This window comes from Leptonychotes weddellii, chromosome 4, assembly GCF_054177405.1.
Source record: "Leptonychotes weddellii isolate Sample4059 chromosome 4, ASM5417740v2, whole genome shotgun sequence".
NCBI classification, from domain to species: Eukaryota; Metazoa; Chordata; class Mammalia; order Carnivora; family Phocidae; genus Leptonychotes; species Leptonychotes weddellii.
This window is the reverse complement of record NC_138372.1, coordinates 144,232,938-144,253,211: the sequence shown is the minus strand read 5'-3', so window position 1 is coordinate 144,253,211 and position 20,274 is coordinate 144,232,938. Positions and strand designations below refer to the sequence as shown.

General features: G+C 37.3%; 1 long non-coding RNA gene across 1 annotated transcript in view; it reads left to right on the top strand.

The window, feature by feature from the left end:
- Positions 1-20,274, top strand: part of LOC145720961 (uncharacterized) — a 38,666-nt gene that overhangs the window by 10,832 nt on the left and 7,560 nt on the right. Inside the window, exons 2-3 of the long non-coding RNA XR_014144339.1 lie at positions 4,870-4,980; positions 7,174-7,325. This is a non-coding gene — a long non-coding RNA (uncharacterized LOC145720961). The remainder of the gene's footprint in view (positions 1-4,869; positions 4,981-7,173; positions 7,326-20,274) is intronic.

Below are 20,274 nucleotides of genomic sequence, written 5' to 3'. Positions count from 1 at the left end.
TAACCTGGGGAAAACTGATTTAGGGATGGAGTAGGGGATTCTGCTTTTCATTTTATGTCCATTCTCTAATATTTAATTTTTTCCATACATGTGTATTTATTACATTGATTTTAAACAGAGAGATTAATAGACAATAGGAAAAGAGGGAGGGAGAGGAACCTACATACCTAGAGGTTATCACTGCATAATGAAGTTTCAGATGGTTTCTTTCTTCGTTACACCTGTCTGTATGGCTGACAATCTTTTTATAATTATAACATGAAAATAAAGCCAGTTTCCCTCTGAAGGACCAGAAAATCTCAAATTTTAAAAAACCAAGTGAATTACTTCAAATCAGTTGAAGTACTTTATTGCCTACCAGAAAATAACATCTGGCAGTGTTGGAGCTTTCTGGTGGGAAAACACTTCAAAATGTCAAAGTACTATTAACTTCTTAGTTTGGATCACTATATTATACTGAATACAAACCACTGTTGTTTCAGTTGATGAATTCTGGAGAGTCCTTAGTCTCAAAGTGCCAGGTAGGACTGAAGAATACTTCCCTATAGTTGAGCAGAAAGTTCTCACAATAATAAAATTACTGTCAAATGTCACTGAGTTCTTTGCAATTATTGTGGGAGTAAAGAAATCCTAAAAATACCCCTATGGTAGTATCTTTACAGTTTGTACTGACATAAACTCTTTTGGGATTCTTCTCTAAGATGAAGTCTACACCCATAATTATGTCATCATATATGCAGAAGTGTCATTTTTGCTCAGTTCTTGTAATTTGTTTATAAGCCTGGAAGAGCAATAGCTAATGGTGATGGCCAGGGCCATCTGCCACTTAGATACTGGTGTTCCCACTAGAACTGTAATGTTGGTTCATCTATATCCTAAATTAGGTGTGTAGAGAAAAAAATACATGCCTGTAAGAATGCATTTTATAGCAAGCAGAGTGTTGTTCCAGAAACTAGTCATCAGGTTATCTTGGCCATTGTAAATTCAGTACATCTGGGAATTATTCTCAGGAAAACATTGGGTAGATGCTCTAACTACTGGCTTGGACTTTGTTTGACTACTGCAAATACTGGAAAAAAGTAAAGCACATATGAAGCTCCAGTGTATAATCTACCAAGTTAATTCCATGATACATGATGGTGAAACCTTGATCAGGAGTCCTTACTGAGTTTGTAAGATTATATTAATGGTTTATGGTAGACTCCTTCACAAATGGCAATGAAATGTTCACAATTCCCCTATTGCTTTATTCCTAAGTCTGGGCCAGATATTTGCAATCAACTAATGCTGTGTGTGTGTGCATTTTTTTCCTTATTTAAATTTAGGATTCTCTAAGAACCTTGCTTGCATAAATATAGTGAAATAGTTAAAAGTAGGGATTTTGAAGTCAGACATATCTGGGTCTGAATCCTTCAAGCTCGAATTGTTAGATAACCTTCATCAACACAGTCATTGTGAACCTCAGTTTTCTTATCTATAAAAAAAGGAATGAAAGCACAACTCAGAGAGTTGTAAAATTAAATATGATAGTTTATATAAATCACCTAGTGCAGTGGTTCCCAAGTTGTATACACATTGGATTCTCCTGGGGAGCTACAAAAGACCTACGGGTTCCTATGTTCCATCCCAAGAGACTGTGATTTAATGGGTCAGAGGGTGGCCTGAGTTTTGAAATTTTGTAAAGGTCTCTAGGTGACCCTAACATACAAACAGGTTTGGAAACCACTGACCTAGTGCATAGCAACACCAGCATAAGGTGCATATGGCCTAAGTGTTTTATAAACATTATCTAACTTAATATTTGTAATAATCCTAAGAGGCGAACACTATATAATCCCCAGTTTCCAGATGATAAACTGGGGTTTAGAGATATTTGATAACATAATCAAGGCCAGGTAATTATTACAAAGCAGAATCAATATTTAAACCCAGTTTGCCTGAATCCAAAGCCAAGCCCTTAGTTGTAATGCTATCTAGTCCCAAGCAAATTTCCTATCCGTAACTTTCCAACCCAATTGAGGTATGGTATTTTGACAATCTCAGTTTTAGGGAAAAAAAGAAGAAAGCACACAAAAAAAGAACCCCTCCAGAGTTGTGAGTAAACACTCAAAAAATCATAGAAACAACTGCTTTGTCTCAAGCAAATGGTCAGACTGAAAGCATGGTATAACTGCTGAGGATTATTGCAGGAAATGGGATAATAAAGGTTAGCTATGTTTCTCATCAATAAACATATCATTCCATGTTAGACAATAGTTCTTAGTCCTGCTGAATTTTAGTTTTTTTAATTTTTTTTTTAAAGATTTATTTATTTTAGAGAGTGAGAGTATGTGAGCAGGGGGAGAGGGAGAAAGGGAGTCTCAAGCAGACTCCCCACTAAGCGTGGAGCCTGATGTGGGGCTTGATCCCACCACCCTGAGATCATGACCTGAGCCAAAACCAAGAGTTGGACACTCAACTCACTCAACTGACTGAGCCATCCAAGTACCCCAGTCCTGCTGAATTTTTTAATAGAATTTTGCATGAAAACTCACTCCAGCTTCCTTCTAAATGGATCAAGGACTCAAAAGACAAAGATGTCTTTTGGAAGTTATACTCAGCACTTACTTTTCACTTATCTATACTACAATAATTAGCCTTTGTCAAAACTGGATTGATGTGAATTTCAGCCACAATAATTGAAACATGGTCTATGTTCAGTAAAGTCCAAGATACAAGTGAAATGATAAAGCATTACCATATTACTGTGAGCATATCCTTCACAGAACCATCTTGAACTGGATTTTTTTACTCCAGCTTCTCAGAACAGGCTAGAATAACTGAGAAACTTTTTAAAAAACAAAAAATCCCTATAAAACAGCTATTCTCTGTCATGACACCTGGGTTGTCTGGGTACCCAACTGAAGAAAAAGAACAAAATTAGAGGACAAATACTGTCTGATTTCAATACTTATTATAAAACTACAGTAATTAAGACTGATGTATTGGCATAAAGATAGACAATGGAACAGAATAGAGAGCCCTGATATAGACCCACACATGTCTAGACAACTGATTTTTGACAAAAGTACAAAGGCAATTCACTGGAGAAAAAGTAATCTTTTCAACAAATGGTGCTGGAATATTTGTATGTCCATATTAAAAAAAAAAAGAGAGAGAGAACTTCAACCCATACCTCTTACCACATACCAAAATCAACTCAAAATGGACCATAGATTTAATGTAAAAATCTAAAACTATAGAATCTGAAAAACAACATGAGAGAAAATCTTTGAGACCTTGGGTTTAGACAAATATTTCTTAATTACAGCACCAAAGATAATCCATAAGAGAAAAAAAAACAATAAATTGGACTTCATCAAAATTTGAAAGCTTAGTTCTTCAAAAGATCCTACAAAAGAATGAAAAGACAATCCACAGATTGGAGAAAACATTTGCAAATCATAGATCTGATATAGAACTTGTATCCAGAATATATAATGGACTTTCAAAACTCAATAATAAGAAAACAACTCATTTTTTTTTTAAAGGGAGCAAGTGGTTTGAACAGACACCTCACCAAAAAGATATATGATAACAAATGAGTATGTGAAAGGATGCTCAGTGTCATTTGTCATTAGGTAAATATAAATTAAAACCGCAATGAGATACCACTACACATCTAACAAATGGCTGAAATTAAAATAACTGACAAGTTATTAGCAAGTATTAGCAAGGATGTGGAACAACCAGAATTCTCATTCACTGCAGGTAGAAATAGATGTGTTTCAGCCCTTCAGAAAAAAACTGGACAGCATCTTAAAAAATTAAATACACACCTACTGCATGACTTAGCCATTCCACTCCTAGGTATTTACCCAAGAGAAATGAAAATAGACATCCATAAAAAGATTTGAATACAAATATTCATAGCAGTTTTATCTACAATAGCCCCAAACTGGAAAACAACCCAAATGGGTGATTGGATAAGCAAATTATGGTATATCCATGCAACATCCAACATGCAGCATGGATAAATATCAGAATAATTATGCTGAGTAAAAGCAGCCAAGAAAAAAACAAATACATGCTGTATGATTCCATTTATATAAAATTGCAGAAGATGAAAACTAATATATAGTGACAAAAAGTAAACCAGCGGTTACCTAGACTAGGGTAGGGGAGGTAGGAGGGATTAGAAAAAGACACAAGAAAACTTTTGGGCATAATAAATATGCTTATTACCTTAATCGTGGTGTGGTTTCAAAGGGGTATGCAGGTGTCAAAACTTGGACATGTTTTATTAAATATGTATAGTTTTTTATATCAATTATATCTCAATAAATCTATTGAATATACAAATTTTTAATAAGCTCTTCCCTTCTTGTTTAAAGACTTCATTAGCTAAATAGAAAAGCATTACATATGATCATGATATTTTTATTTTATAATTGTTTCTTTTGATTACATGCTGCAGTGATTTCTGATAGGGTTAAGTTTCATTTTCCAGTAATAAAAGATTATCTTTTTTAAAAGCCAGTTTTATTGTTTAAAGACAGCACAAATATCTTAATTAATTGTCTGGATGAAAATAAAAACTCCTTCTACCTCAAAAAGAAATTAGGAGTATCATGGATTAGAGAAAGTTGTACAAAATTTTACAATATGATTGCTTTTGAAATTTAAAAACTGGAGAGCGTATTCAATAGTTTGCAGATTTATCTCATGTACCCTGATCCATTTGTTAACAGGCAATTATGAGAGCACATTGCTGGTGAGAATATCCGTTTTCATAACTAAAAATATATCTGCCACACTTAAGTACATTTAATTTCTGAGCATCAATTTGCTGAAGCTTTTGTTTGTCTTTTTCTCCTTTCTTATCCAAAGGTAAATGGCATGGAAGAGTCTTTAGAGACGAAGTTGCATTTCAACAAGCTGGTTTTGGGATTTGTTCATGTCCTGTGCTTGCAGTTATTTATTGCTTTATAAAGGTTATAGGTAGGTAAATATAACTAAAGGTCGATGAAACAGAACATTTTACAGAACACCCCATTCGCTTAACACATCTGAACTTCTAGCATTTAAAATTATTTTCAAGAATGTATCTATTAGAATTATGACAACTGAAATATTCATGACATATCCATATAGATAGGAATAGATGGGTTTTATTTTTTTAAAATACTTTTCTTTTTTAGATTTTATTTATTTTTTTTTTTTAAAAAGTAATCTCGGGGCGCCTGGGTGGCTCAGTCAGTTAAGCGACTGCCTTCAGCTCAGGTCATGATCCCAGGGTCCTGGGATCGAGCCCCGCATCGGGCTCCCTGCTCGGCAGGAAGCCTGCTTCTCCCTCTGCCCCTCACCCTGCTTGTGTTCCCTCTCTCGCTGTGTCTGTCAAATAAATAAATAAAATCTTAAAAAAAAAAAAATTATAAAAAAAAAAAAGTAATCTCTACACCCAATATAGGGCTTGAACTTACAACCCTGAGATCAAGAGTTGCATGCTCAGGGGCATCTGGGTGGCTCACTCTGTTAAGCATTTGACTCTTGGCTCTTGATTTCGGCTCAGGTCATGATCTCAGGATTGTGAAATTGAGGCCCTGGTCAAACATGCACTGGGTGTGGAGCCTGCTTAAGATTCTCTCTGTCCCTCCCCCAGCTCCAAAGAAAAAAAAAGAAGAGTCACATACTCTACTGACAGAGCCAGCTAGGCACCCTGGAATAGCAGATGTTTTGTTTTGTTTTGTTTTGTTTTTAAAGATTTATTTATTTTGAGAGAAAAAGGGAGAGAGCACGCGTGTGAGCAGGGGGAGGGGCAGTCAAGCAGACTCCTCACTGAGCGCAGGGCTTGATCTCACAACCCTGAAATCATGACCTGAGCTGAAACCAAGAGTCTGATGCTCAACCAACTGAGCCACCCAGGTGCCCCAAATAGACAGTTTTTAAATGCCTATAGAGAAGACTCCACAACTTTGCTTTTGTAATCTATTTTGTGGTAACTTTACCTTCAAGCCAGGACTAAAAGTAAATTCTAGCTTATTCAGAATTTTAATGAATGACGTATTAATAACTAACTTAATATACTGGTTAATAGAGTTGCTCTATGTAGTATACCTGGATTTCCAATTTATAAAAGAAATATGTTATAATGAAATACACAAAAACGAGGCCCTAGAATACCTAAAACAATCTTAAAAAAAGAAGAATCAAGTATGAGGCATCACTCTTCCTGATATTAGGGCCATTTATATAGTGACAGTAATCAAGGCAATAGGGTATTGGTGGAGGAAAAGATGGATCGATCAATGGAAAAGAAGAGAATCCAGGAAGAGACTTATACTCTATCAATGTCAATATCCTGGTTGTCATATTATATGATAGTTTTGAAAGATGTTAACACTGGCTGGAACTGGGAAGTGTACAAGGGATTTCTCTAAATTATTTCTCACAAGTGCATGTGAATCTATAATTATCTCAAAATTATAAGTTTAGTTTTAAAAGTAAAATAATAGCGAATGGAATGGAATATAATTACTGTTTTATTTTAAAATTAAATACAGGATTTTACAATTCTTGGTGGTTTTTATTATAAAGATGAGTTACCACATATAAAGAGTAGAAAAAAACAACTCATTATTTGAAATTTTTAGTTAATTAGATTTTCTTTCTTTTTTTTTTAAAGATTATTTATTTATTTATTTATTTATTTATTTATTTATTTGACAAAGAGAGATACAGTGAGAGAGGGAACAAACACAAGCAGGGGGAGTGGAAGAGGGAGAAGCAGGCTTCCCGCAGAGCAGGGAGCAAGGAGCAAGGAGCAGAGAGCCCGATGGGGGGCTCGATCCCAGGACCGTGGGATCATGACCTGAGCTGAAGACAGACGCTTAAAGACTGAGCCACCCAGGCACCCCTAGTTAATTTGACTTTCAATGACTAGGCTTTGATTGTACACAGAATTGCAGTAATACGATATCTGAGAGTTCTGTAACCTTTTCTTTTTTTTTTTAAAGATTTTATTTATTTATTCATGAGAGACAGAGAGAGAGAGAGGCAGAGGGAGAAGCAGGCTCCCAAGGAGCAGAGAGCCCGATGCGGGACTCGATCCCAGGACCCTGGGATCATGACCTGAGCCGAAGGCAGACGCTTAACCATCTGAGCCACCCAGGCGCCCTCTGTAACCTTTTCCAGGTGTCAGGAAGATAAGCCATAAGCAACTTATCAACCCAGAAAGCTGCGGGCCTCCAGGCATGACCTGGGTCTAGGCCACCTGATTGGTTCCCATGTAATGCAATAAAAAAAGGATGTTCTCATCAGCACATCAGAATACTTAAATTTTGCCTGTGAGTATCTGTTTCACAATCTTGAAATATATAAGCAAGAATACATAAAATTGGAGTACAACATTAAAATACTTGTATGAAGTTATTTTTGCACAGTATCTTTGCAAGTAATCCAACCTATGATATAATGGATGTTATAATTGTGAAAGTTTGTTTCGTTTTGTTTCCCTAAAGCATGGTCTTTCCTATGTTTTTAGAAGAGATTAACATTATAAGAGTGAGTTGGTAAAAATGTAATACATTTTGAATTAGATACATTTTCAAACATAACCTCACAAGCTTTTAGAAGTGTATGGATTGTTGAAAATGTTTCATAAAATGCTTTATCAAAACAAAATTGGGGCGCCTGGGTGGCTCAGTCGTTAGGCATCTGCCTTCGGCTCAGGTCATGATCCCAGGGTCCTGGAATCGAGTCCCACATTGGGCTTCCTGCTCGGCGGGAAGCCTGCTTCTACCTCTCCCGCTCCCCCTGCTTGTGTTCCTGCTCTTGCTATCTGTCTCTCTGTCAAATAAATAAATCAAATCTTAAAAAAAAAAATTGTAAAAATAAAAACAAAAATTGCCATTTTTCCCCCTGCTGCTCCATTTCTACTGCAACCATCTCAATTCACCCTCTTACCTCAAATGACTTGTCTGAACAACTTTTTTTTTTAAGATTTTATTTATTTATTTGACAGAAAGAGACACAGTGAGAGAGGAAACACAAGTGGGGGGGTGGGAGGGGAAGAAGCAGACTGCCTACTGAGCAGGGAGCCCAATGTGGGGCTCGATCCCAGGACCCTGGGATCATGACCTGAGCCGAAAGCAGACGCTTAACGACTGAGCCACCCAGGCGCCCCTTGCCTGAACAATTTAAGCTGTCTACCAATTTCTTAGCTCTGACCTGTTCTCACTTCCCACCCTTAGTTCATCCCCCTCACTGTCCCCATAGTGATCTTTCTAATAAGAAATCTGCTTACCCTCTGTCTGCTTGAAATCCAATCATTGCTTCTGATTGCCTAAAATACAAAATCTAGACTTTGCTGGGCATGGCCACCTAAAAGTAGGCCCAGCCTACCTGTCACTACTAAATTCACATCCCCTGGCCACCCTTCGTCTTCTCAGAACACACCATGCTTTTGCTCATGTGGGCCCTTCCATCTAGAATGCCCATCTTTGCCTCTGCCTGGTCAATGATCTCACTTCCTCTCTGAAGCTGTCTTCAATATCCTGAGGCAGTTCATCACTCCTTTTTTGCTCTCTGGGGATTTTATATGGAATAATAGTTACTATTTCTTGAGCGCTTACTAGGTACCAGGCACTGTGCCTAACTAAGCATCTTACAGACGTGATCTCATCTAATCTGCCCAGCAGCCCTATGAGGTCATGTGGCACTTTTCACACTGTCTTCTCATTCATTGTTTTCATGTCCGCATCCTCACTGGAAGAGACCAGTCTCATTCATCTTATCAGAACCACCTCCTCACATAATGCCTGATCAAATCAGGTGCTCAGTAAATGTTTGTTGAGTGAGAGAATGATGGAATGAGTCAAATGAAATAAATACAATAGGGTGCCTTAAAAAGGAACTTATCAGAACTGGCTTCCCATACATGTATGTGGCCAGAGCCTGGAATATGCTTCCTAATCCAAATATCTCTCTCCTTGCCCCTGGCATGCTGCCTGAAATCCCCATGGTCCTCAAGAATGCCCTATCTTTATTTTTTTATTCTTACTGCCACCAACCTAGATTGTCTTGCCTCTTATTTGATCTACTCATCTACTTTCATATCTTCTCCTCTTTAGTTACTAAGTCACTTTGGAAGAGATTGACCTTCCTAAAATACTCATCTGATTATATATTTCTCTTGCTCAAAAACTTTATATTTTCTAGAAGGAATCCTTTTGTCTGAGTTTCAACAGTCTACAATCTGGCTTCAACTTGATCACACACTACGTTTTGAATCCTGTGGTCCAATCAGTCTGAAATAGTTGCCATCCTCACCCCATGCCTTTGTTCATTATGCTTTCTTTGCCTGTCTGGGTTGCTTCTTATCCTACATTGTCTATAAAAATTTTATCCCTTCCATAATGCTTTCCTGGAACACTCCAGTCAGAAAAGTTCTCTGGTGTTTCCTACGTGCTCATTACACTGACAGAGGGCTTCTGAGAGACATTTTATGTTTTAGACATCTCCCATATTCAAAAGCCAGCTCTTTGAGGGATCAAGTTGACCTTCTTGTTAAATGCCCACCCCATAAATGATCCCCTTTTAAAATAAGTGATACCTCCCCATGTAGGGATGAGTCCTCTAAATGTGTTTCTGCCATATTACCCTGCATCTCAGAGCATAGGTGAATAGATCAGAATGGGCAGTGATGGGCCAGAGCTTCTCAGAGACTATGTACGTGTAAGAAAGGAGCCTCGGAGCTTGGACCTATCTCCTAAAAGAGAAACTGGGCCACCAGTAGTGATTTATCTTGAGGCCGTGTCCCTCCAAAGGGACCATTTTGTTCATATAAGAAAAGGGCAGCCCTCTAGGTAGATGCAACTTCAAGTGAGGGGTACAAATACATGTGGTGACCTTGAGTAGCCATAGTATTTTCCTTCATAGCTGCAGAGGCAGAGAGAGCTGGGTTGCAGAAAGAGCAGAATAGACCAAATATCTGGGGGTGAAGGTGGGGGGAAAGAATTAACCAAAAATCTGCAGAGAAGCAGCAGTCTATGAGAATTAGAGCATGAGCCAGCAAGAGAGGAAGGGGCAGAGGGAACCAGGGTCTGGTTCCTGTCAGCTTTCCCGATACTGGGTGCAGGCCCTGAAGAGACCCCATTCCCTGTGGTGTTGCTGAGAAAATGCAGGATTCTTTCAACAAACTCATTTTTAGCTCAGGGGCAAAATGAGTCGTGCTTTAGTCATCCAATCCCACAAGGCTGAGAGTAGCTTTTTAGAGAAACTTGCCATGTCAGGCATCTGGTGGATACATGTCTTGAATGTAGGTTAGATGGCTGGTTCTTAACCTTAGCTGTGCACTAAAAACACCTGAGATGCTTTTAAACCTATCAATTCCTGCATCCGACTGCAGACCAATTAGATTCAAATTGGCTTGGATGGGAGGGCTCATGCATTTGGTATTTTTAAAAGTTTCCCTGATGATTCTAAAATGTGATCAGGAATTATCACAGGTTAGATGCTATAAAAGCACAGACACGAGGGAACACTGGTAGCATACTAAGCAACTTTTATTGGTTAACTCATCTGTGTTGAATCGCTTATCAGATTACACAGTCTGGGAAAAGACTTGGATAGTAGGGTAGGGTCAGTGTAGCATCAGAGCAGTGGAAAAAAAAAAGTGTATAAAAAGGAGGACAGGCATTGACTTTAGTCCAATTTTTTCAAACAGCAAATTATTAGGGCACTGGAGTAGTTCCATAAACCATAGCTGATCAAGCAGAAGGAAATGGGTTACCCTGACCTTTTTTAATCTCCCAAATGTGGAATTCTTTTAAAATGATACTTTATAAAAACAATATTTTTCTAAAATGTTAAATCAAAAGTCAAGCTTAATGGTATGACACACGGTCTCTAGATCAGCATGATAAAGTTATCATAGCTTAATGTCCAATTATTACTTCTATATTAATAATTTAACTATTAATGTAATTAGGAGGCAGCATGAACTTGCAAGAGTACTAAAATATATCTCTTTAAGGCTCTATGCCCAGGGGCACCTGGGTGATTCGGTCAGTTAAGCGTCTCCCTTCTGCTCAGGTCACGATCTCAGGCTCCCTGCTCAGCGGGGAGCTTGCTTCTGCTGCTCCCCCTGCTTGTTGGTTCTCTCTCTCTCTCTCAAATAAATAAATAAACCTTTAAAAAAAGGGGGGGCTCTATGCCCAATTTTCCTACATTGTTAGATCAAGTATGACTTCATCTTGCTTAAAATGTTATTGGTACATTTCTTAATGCATTCTGACTGGTATTGTAGCTAGTTTAGTGTTCATCTTTTGTCTTCTACTTAGAAGCTCCTTGAGAGAAGCAATCATGGTATTGATCTTTGTATCCTTCATAAGGAACCATCTTCAATTAGGGCATTTTAGTTTTATTTGTTGTATTAAGCTATGTCATTTAGGCATAAATTCTACTGCCAATAATAGTAAACCGTACCACAATGGCTTAAACAATGGGTTTATTTTTCTCTTATAGCAAGAAATCTAGATACAGGCAGTCCGAGGTTGGCATGGCTTCTCAAAGAAGCCGTTAAGGATACACATTCTTTTCATCTCTCTGCTTCTGCTATCCTGACTGTTTAGCTTGTCACCTCATGGATATTAAGATGGCTGCTACAGGGGCGCGTGGGTGGCTCAGTCGGGTAAGCGTCTGCCTTAGGCTCAGGTCATGATCTCAGGGTCCTCGGATCCATTCCAGAGTAGGACTCCCTGCTCAGCGGGGAGTCTGCTTCTTCCCCTCCTTCTGCCCCTCCCCCCACTTGTGCTCTCTCTTGCTCACTCTGCTCTCTCTCTCTCAAATAAACAAATAAAAAAATCTTAAAAAAAAGATGGCCACTACACCTAAGCATTACATTTTTTGCAGGCAAGAAGGGGACAGGTTCAAAAGGCTCAAAGGATCATTCTGTCCCAATCTCTCCTTTTAAAAAGCTTTTATGGAATCTCAGCCATTAACACTTCATTGGTTAGAACTGGATCCATGTTTATCCCTGGACCAATACCAGAAAATAATTAGGGAGAAAGGAGTTATGGATTGGAGTTGAGTCAGACAGAAACATTCACGTAAGGTTTGATTCTAATTAGAACCAAAAGGAATGTTACCGATTATTTGGCACCTCCTCTGAGATCTGACAGATGAGAAAACTGTGGGCCAAAAATGTCTGAGATCTACAGCCAAGTAATGGCAGGACAGAGAATAAACTAAGATCCAGCTATCACCATTCCTAGGCCATTGAACATTCCATACATCCACATACAGATCATTAGAATGTCCTACATTAGAAGCTACGAGTCATTTCCAAGGAGAGAATTTAGAACATTGGAACTTTATTTCAGCTGTCTCCAAAAGAATCTTCTCCTTCCTATAAACATTCATAGCAACAAATGGAAAAACAGACTTTCCAGTCTTCCTTTGACTTAAAAGATGGCAAAATAAACTTCAAAATTTCGGGGAGACAGACATATCCTCCATAAGTTGTCCTCGTGTTCTGTGTAATTTGGAAGGTTGTTTTTTAAAAGTCCTAATGCAAAACAAATTCATTACACAATGAAAATCCAAAAGTGGTAAAGAACAATTCCAGTGTTTTCTCTTTTCCCTTAGTATATACTACCATTGCTAATTTTTGCTAGGAAAAAAAAAATTAATTTATTGTTACTATCAAATGATCTCAATACCTTGACACCCCAAAAATAAGGTTTGTTAATTGTATGACATCTAAATAATCATCATTCCATAATTTTTCAGTTTCCCCAAATGACCAATCTTAGTTCTTTAGGTATGATAGCCACATTCCAGGAAAAAAAAAAATCTCCATTTCAACCAATGAATGTTCTACAATAGTTTCGATTATTAGTTCTCCATATCTATGATTTTTATCATTATGAGTAAATGCTGAATTAGTGGTAGCTATTATTAAGTTTAGGTTAATATAAGTTCAACAACAAGACAATAGATATACATCTTTGAAATAGTAGAACAGGTTAAAACAAAAATCAATTATATTTTTATTAAGTTCAAACATATCTGGGCCTGGATTTCTGGGACTCATAGTATTACATAATGGTATCATTACCCTTATACATATAGCATATATGTATTTAAACCATTCATCCACCTGCTGTCATGTACTACTTGAAGGATTTATTCAGCAATAACCTTGCTACCACCACAAACTCTGTTACGGAGAACGATTTCTATGAAAATTCTACTTCATAAGCTATCATTTTAAAGAAGGAGGTACAGGGTGCCTGGGTGGCTCAGTTGGTTAAGCGACTGCCTTCGGCTCGGGTCATGATCCTGGAGTCCCGGGATCGAGTCCGGCATCGGGCTCCCTGCTCGGCAGGGAGTCTGCTTCTCCCTCGGACCCTCCCCCCTCTCATGTGCTCTCTTTCTCATTCTCTCTCTCTCAAATAAATAAATAAAATCTTTAAAAAAAAAATAAAAAATAAAGAAGGAGGTACAGTAAAGAGATGTTTTATCATACATTTTGTAATAACCCTACATAGTTTTTCTAAGTCAATTTTAATCTGTTTGGGGTGTGTAGTTTATCGGTTATATTTCAGTTTCCATGGCGACAGATGCAATCATCACATACACATTCTGCAGCTGGGTAGACAGGCAGTCTCCTCTGAGACTTTAACTTGCAAATAAAGCAGTGTGTGAGTAAGAGGCAGGCATGCCTCCTCCAGTAGACTGAGCACACCGCACTTCTAGGATACCAGTCTCAGGTGATAGCCAAAGCAAGGCTTCCAAACGCCACTTTTTCTCCAGTTTTCTCATCAAACAGTTGAGACATCTTTACCCAAGGCAGAAAGATACTTTCATTTCTGCTTTTAGAATCTGGGACTTAGGTTAAAATAAAACACAGTGGAAAACCGTACACTAAGTACCTGGTTCTCATCCATTTCTTAAGACTTGCTGTGTTTCTGGGGCGCCTGGGTGGCTCAGTTGGTTGAGCGACTGCCTTCGGCTTAGGTCATGATCCTGGAGTCCCGGGATCGAGTCCCACATCGGGTTCCCTGCTCAAGCGGGGGGTCTGCTTCCCCCTCTGCCCTCTTCCCTCTCGTGCTCTCTGTCTCTCATTCTCTCTCTCTCTCTCTCAAATAAATAAGTGAAATCTTAAAAAAAAAAAAAAAAAAAAAAAAAAAGACTTGCTGTGTTTCTGAAGTGAAAATTTATAAAAATACAGTTCAGCTGTTCTGAAAATAAAACTCAGAGGATGATGAAAAATAAAGTTGTAGAAGTCACTGAAAAAGAAGACTTCAGTAACAAAAAATCCTTGAGTCCTTCATGATGTCCTGAAGTGAGATATCATGTATTGACTCAGTTTCAAAAAAAGATGCTTTATTTTTTTTGTTGTAGGAAATCTCAAATATACACAAAAATAGAAAATAAATGAACCTCTATGTACACATCTCTCAGATTCAGTTATTAGCAACATTCTGATACTTGTTTTATCTATAAACCCCCACATATTTTGATAGATATTAAAGGAAATCATGTCATTTCACTCATATACATCTACTATGTCACCAAATGATAAGGATATTTTAAAAATAACAATTATGCTTTTATCTATAACACTTGAAAAAGAGCAATTAACTCCTTAATTTCAGAAATATTCTATTTTGAATTAATAATAATATGAAAAGAGATTGATGTTAACAGTTTTTATACATTATTTAGAAGACTTGTAAATAAATGGCTTCCATGAAAAATTATAAATAATTTATTGTTCCCATGGAGAACAAAATACTTAAAAATTTTTTTATTCTATCCTAAATTTTTCTCTTCCTCATTCTAGATGAGGCCCAATTTCTAGTCAGTTACTATCATTTTACAATAGTGTAGGGAATACCCATTGAAGAAGTTCATTTTAACTGAAATAACATTGGGAAATCTCTGATTCAGTCCTCAATTCCTCTTCAGTTGGCCCAGAAATCTGTGCCAAGAGGTTATCTTTCCCCATATGCCTGTGATTGCTTAAAACTACTATGTGTATGAAACCTATTTCATTAAAAGCCATTGATTAAGCTATTTCTCCATGAAAACCTTTCTCATGGATGACTAATGTTCCATTTGTTGAATGTGTCTTTCTTTCCCTGTCCACTTAACTTTTATGAAATTCCCTCTGATGTATTTCCTTATCTTTCCTGACTTGTATATTTCTCTCTCCATCTGTGAATCTTTTTTTTTCTTTTTCTCATTTTTTTCCTCCTCCATTTTCATCTTTCATTTCCTTTCTAACCTCTGCCTCTCTTTTCTAGTTTTTATTTTTATTTTTTTTTACAGATTTTATTTATTTGACAGAGAGAGATGCAGCGAGAGAGGGAACACAAGCAGGGGGAGTGGTACAGGGAGAAGCAGGCTTCTTGCTGAGCAGGGAGCCTGATGCGGGGCTCTATCCCAGGAGCCTGGGATCATGACCTAAGCTGACGACTGAGCCACCCAAGCACCCCTCCTTCCTAGTTTTTAAATGTGTTAACTATTAGGCAATATTCCCTATTCTTAATTTTAAAAATAGATGAGAAAAATATTTGGGGCTTGTCTAAAAGAAAATAAAATGGTTTTTTACTTCCCCCCCTTTTTTTAAATTGAGGTACCATTGACATATAACATGTCAGTTTTTGGTGCACAACATAATGATATGATATTTGTATATATTGTCTAGTTAACATTCATCAAAAATGGTTTTTCACTTGACTTTCTTAGTAGCTCTCTTAGCATGTTTGTTTAGGATGTATATTTAGTCATTCTAATAGGTAGCTATCTATAGATTGCATGTTTACGAAAGATGGTTTCCAAATTCTAAGCAGCTTTGTAACTAGGAATTTTACTTACTCTCATGCCTCCTATGCTAATAGGATAAAGAAAAGTGTACAATGCCCTCATTTTTGGAAAAGGTCAATGGTTTAGAGAGTTTCAAAATGTCACTCAGCAGGTGGGTGCAGGCCCCCCATTGCTCAGTATTTACTTAGTAAATTTAAAGGTATTCCAATTGGATTCTGGCATTAAATACAGATTTTATGGGTCTTGTTAAAGCCTTACATCTGGAGGATGTCTTAGAGACAATACACTCTGAAAGTCCTTCATTTTACTGGTTGGGAATTGAGACCGAGGGAGGCTAAGTGACTTCCAAGGGTGGCCTTTTAAGTGAGAAATGGGCTGAGAACTAGAACCTTAGTTTAATGACTACCAGTTCAGTACTTGCCCTACAATTTCCAAAAATAAGGGGTGATTACATGTTACTTGATGTGAGAAGACAGCACTCTCTCACATCAGTATAACCGCATTGTGAGTGTTTTTCCAGGGTGCCTGATGCTTTCACACTCTTTGACCCAGTAGGTCTAGAACATTAAAACACATTATAAGGACAGTTGGTTAGATCAAGAGGTATAGAAGATGGTTTAATCTGCTTTCATGCATGAATGCAGCCACAGTAGCCCCTCTTTTCTGAGGGAGATACGTTCCAAGACCCCCAGTGGTTGCCTGAAACCACAGATAGTATGGAATCCTATATATGCTATATTCTTTCCTATACACACACACCTATGATCAAGTTTAATTTATAAATTAAGCACAGTAAGAGATTACCAACGACAATAATAAAATAGAACAATTATAACAGTATACTCTCATAAAAGTAATGTGGATGTGGTCTATCTCCAAATATCTCGTACTGTACTCACCTTTCTTTTGTGATAATGTGAGATGATAAAATGCCTACATTGATAAGATGAACCGAAGTGAATGATACAGGGTTTGTGACATAGCGTTAGGCTATTACTGGTTTTCTGATGGTAAGTCAAAAGGAGGATCATCGGCTTCCGGCTGACCGTGGGTAACTGAAACAGTGGAAAGCAAAATCACAGATGGGATGGGGGGTGGGGGGACTGTAATGGTATCTTACTAGGAGTAAGTCAGGCCACACTTGCAGGGGAATTTCAAAATAAGAAACTCCTCACTAATCAAACAGGAAATACCGGAATAATTTTCTAAAACAGCATTCAAATTTGCATCTGTGAAAGGGAAAGGATGTCCATTCTTTCCTTTATCTTCAATGATCCAATGTATTTATTGGCTTCATAGAGTCCCTGTCATTTTTGTTCTGTTTCATTAATAAGTTCCCAAGGAATATGTCACTTGCTCTAATTAATGATGAAGTATAAATGGGTACACATGTCACATTCTAATTGTGATTAAAAGTGCCTTCATAATAACAGTGATAAAGAAGATAAGAACACACATGTCCTAAATAATTAATTGATTTAATTCCAATGCCTTTTGCTTTCCAGAAACAACTTCAGGAAATGTGTTTGGTTTTTCAACTCCTAAAGGGATGGCCTATATTTTAAGGCATTGTTAGCTTTATTTATATTTCTCTCACATATTTTTAAAATTGTTAGCCTTATTTACATTTATGTTTAAAATACCCTTTTTAGGGGGTGCTTGGGTGGCTCAGTTGGTTAAGCATCTGCCTTCGGCTCAGGTCGTGATCCTGGGGTCCTGGGATGGAGCCTGCCATCAGGCTCCCTGCTCAGTGGGGAGTCTGCTTCTCCCTCTCCCTCTGCCTCTCTCCCTGCTTGTGCGCTCTCTCTCTCTCAAATAAATAAATAAAATATTTTTAAAAATAAATAAAATACCCTTTTTATGACACACAACTTTACTGAAGGAATACACTATTAACCACTTATTGTAGGTTGGAATTAGAAGTACTAATGAAAAACCACTGTCCTTCATTCTGTGTGTCTAATGAGAAAAATAAATAAGTAAATATTAGAAATGTCACTTTGGTGAGGTTATTAACAACCTTAAATTATAGGGAGGTTCCTCTAAAGGGCAAAAAGGATGATAAAACATGTCTTGAAATGGCTTCATAGTTTAAGAAAACAGCATAGCCAAAAAAGAAAAAAAAATGTCCCACCCAACAGGAAATTGTAAGAACAACTTATACTATTCCAGAGAAATAGACTGTTTCAATAAAATGTTAGGGAGAAAAAAATCAGCCCACAACATCAGTTGAATTTTGACTGAGACAATCAAAGATTTGGTCTGGAAAAACACAATACTGAGAAATCTAAAATTCTTAAAGAGCATTGGAAATGCAGCCCCTAGGAAAAATAATGGAGGCTAATGCATAAAAATAAGGATACTGATCATATGTTGTAATTCAGTCTTTCTTTCCTCACATTAAGCTTTAAGTATAACATTGTACAGTCACAATGTAGCTAATTGATTTATTCCAATATTATTAAAATGTACTCACTTAGAACACATACTTCCAGATCTCTATCTTCACATCTAACTTATGCTGTAAACTAATAAAATGATTTCTGCAAAAATATTTCCCAACATCCTGAAAAAAGTTCTTAACTTGTAGCAGCTTTTCTCTAACTATAGTATCAAATAACAACCAAAAAAAATGAATGGTTTGTAGTCATAGGAATTAATATAACTGAAAGAACTGGGAACTTCAAAGTCAGTTTAAATATTTGCATCCTAGTTCCTAGTCAACGACCTTGGATAAATTATTTATCTTTTCTGAGCCTCTGTTTTCCCTATTGATAAAGTGAGACTAATGATAATTACCTTATTGGGTCTCCTTTACCACCCACACAAGATTACATATATCTTGACTTGGTGTGTTGTAGATGTTTAAGTAATGTTTGTTTCTTCCATTTTTATGATTAGGATAGAATCTGAATTAAAAGCTGGATATCTTGGGTGCCTGGGTGGCTCAGTCGTTAAGCGTCTGCCTTCGGCTCAGGTCATGATCCCAGGGTCCTGGGATCGAGTCCCACATCGGGCTCCCTGCTCGGCGGGAAGCCTGCTTCTCCCTCTCCCACTCCCCCTGCTTGTGTTCCTGCTCACGCTCTCTCTCTCTCTCTGTCAAATAAAAAAAAAAAAAAAAGCTGAATATCTTAAAATGTAGGCCAGTGTTCTTTTCCCATAGATTACACAAATTGCTGCAATAAACTGGAGCCCCTCTCCCCCTCTACCCACACCAAGAAGGTTGGAGAATAAAGGCTTGTATAAGAAAAAAAAGAAACCTTTTTTCTAAGTTTTTATTTATTTATTTATTTCAGTAGTGTTCTTTTTTTAGTTTAATTTTATTATGATAGTCACCATACATCATTAATTTTTGATCTAAGTCAAATTCCTCATATCAGTGAGATCATATGATAATTGTCTTTCTCTGATTGACTTATTTTGCTTAACATAATACCCTCCAGTTCCATCCATGTCATTGCAAATGGCAAGATTTCATTTTTTGATGGCTGCATAATATTCCATTGTATATATATACACCACATCTTCATTATTCATTCATCTGTTGATGAACATCTAGGCTCTTTCCATAGTTTGGCTATTGTAGACATTGCTGCTATAAACATTGGGGTGCAGGTGCCCCTTTGGATCACTACATTTGTATCTTTGGAGTAAATACTCAGTAGTGCAATTGCTGGGTCATAGGGTAGCTCTATTTTCAACAGAAAAAAAGAAACCTTAATCAATTTTAGCATATTTAGATAGACAGCATGATAAGCAAGAAGACCATGTGCAAATCAAATATGGAAATGGATGCTTCAGATTTTTGTATCTCCAACACTGAGTGTATCATAAGAATCTTGGTGGGAACACAAGTACTCTAACACACTGTGTGGTGTTCAGCATTGCTATTTAAAGATGTTTTCTTGTATGTTTCAAACTTTCTCAATGAAGCCTGGTATTTTTCCTGATTCTTAATAACTTGATTCTCATAATGTATGATGTTGAAACATTTATTTTACAAAATATATCAGTAATAGTAAAGGACAAGTGAGCATTTGTATAGAACACCCCCACATTTTGGTTAAATTTTAACAAGATAGGGCTGTTTTCAGTGAGCTGTCTGGAAATACATTTTTACAAAACTCAGAATGAGCTAGGCAGGAGCTATCTCAAATATATTTACTTTTATTTAACAACTCCATTAGTGCTTGGATGTAATGTTGTCAAGTCAAGGGCGCCTGGGTGGCTCAGTCGGTTAAGTGTCTGTCTTTGGCTCTAGTCTTGATGCTGGGGTCCTAGGATCCAGCCATGTGGGCTCCCTGCTCAGCAGGGAGTCTGCTTCTCTCTCCCTTCACCCCTCTGCCCTTTTCCCCTGCTCATGCTCTCTCTCTCTCAAACAAATACATTAAATCTTTAAGAAAAAAATTGTCAAGTCAAAGGATTTTCCCTCTTATTTTGTATTTACTTAGTTTCTAG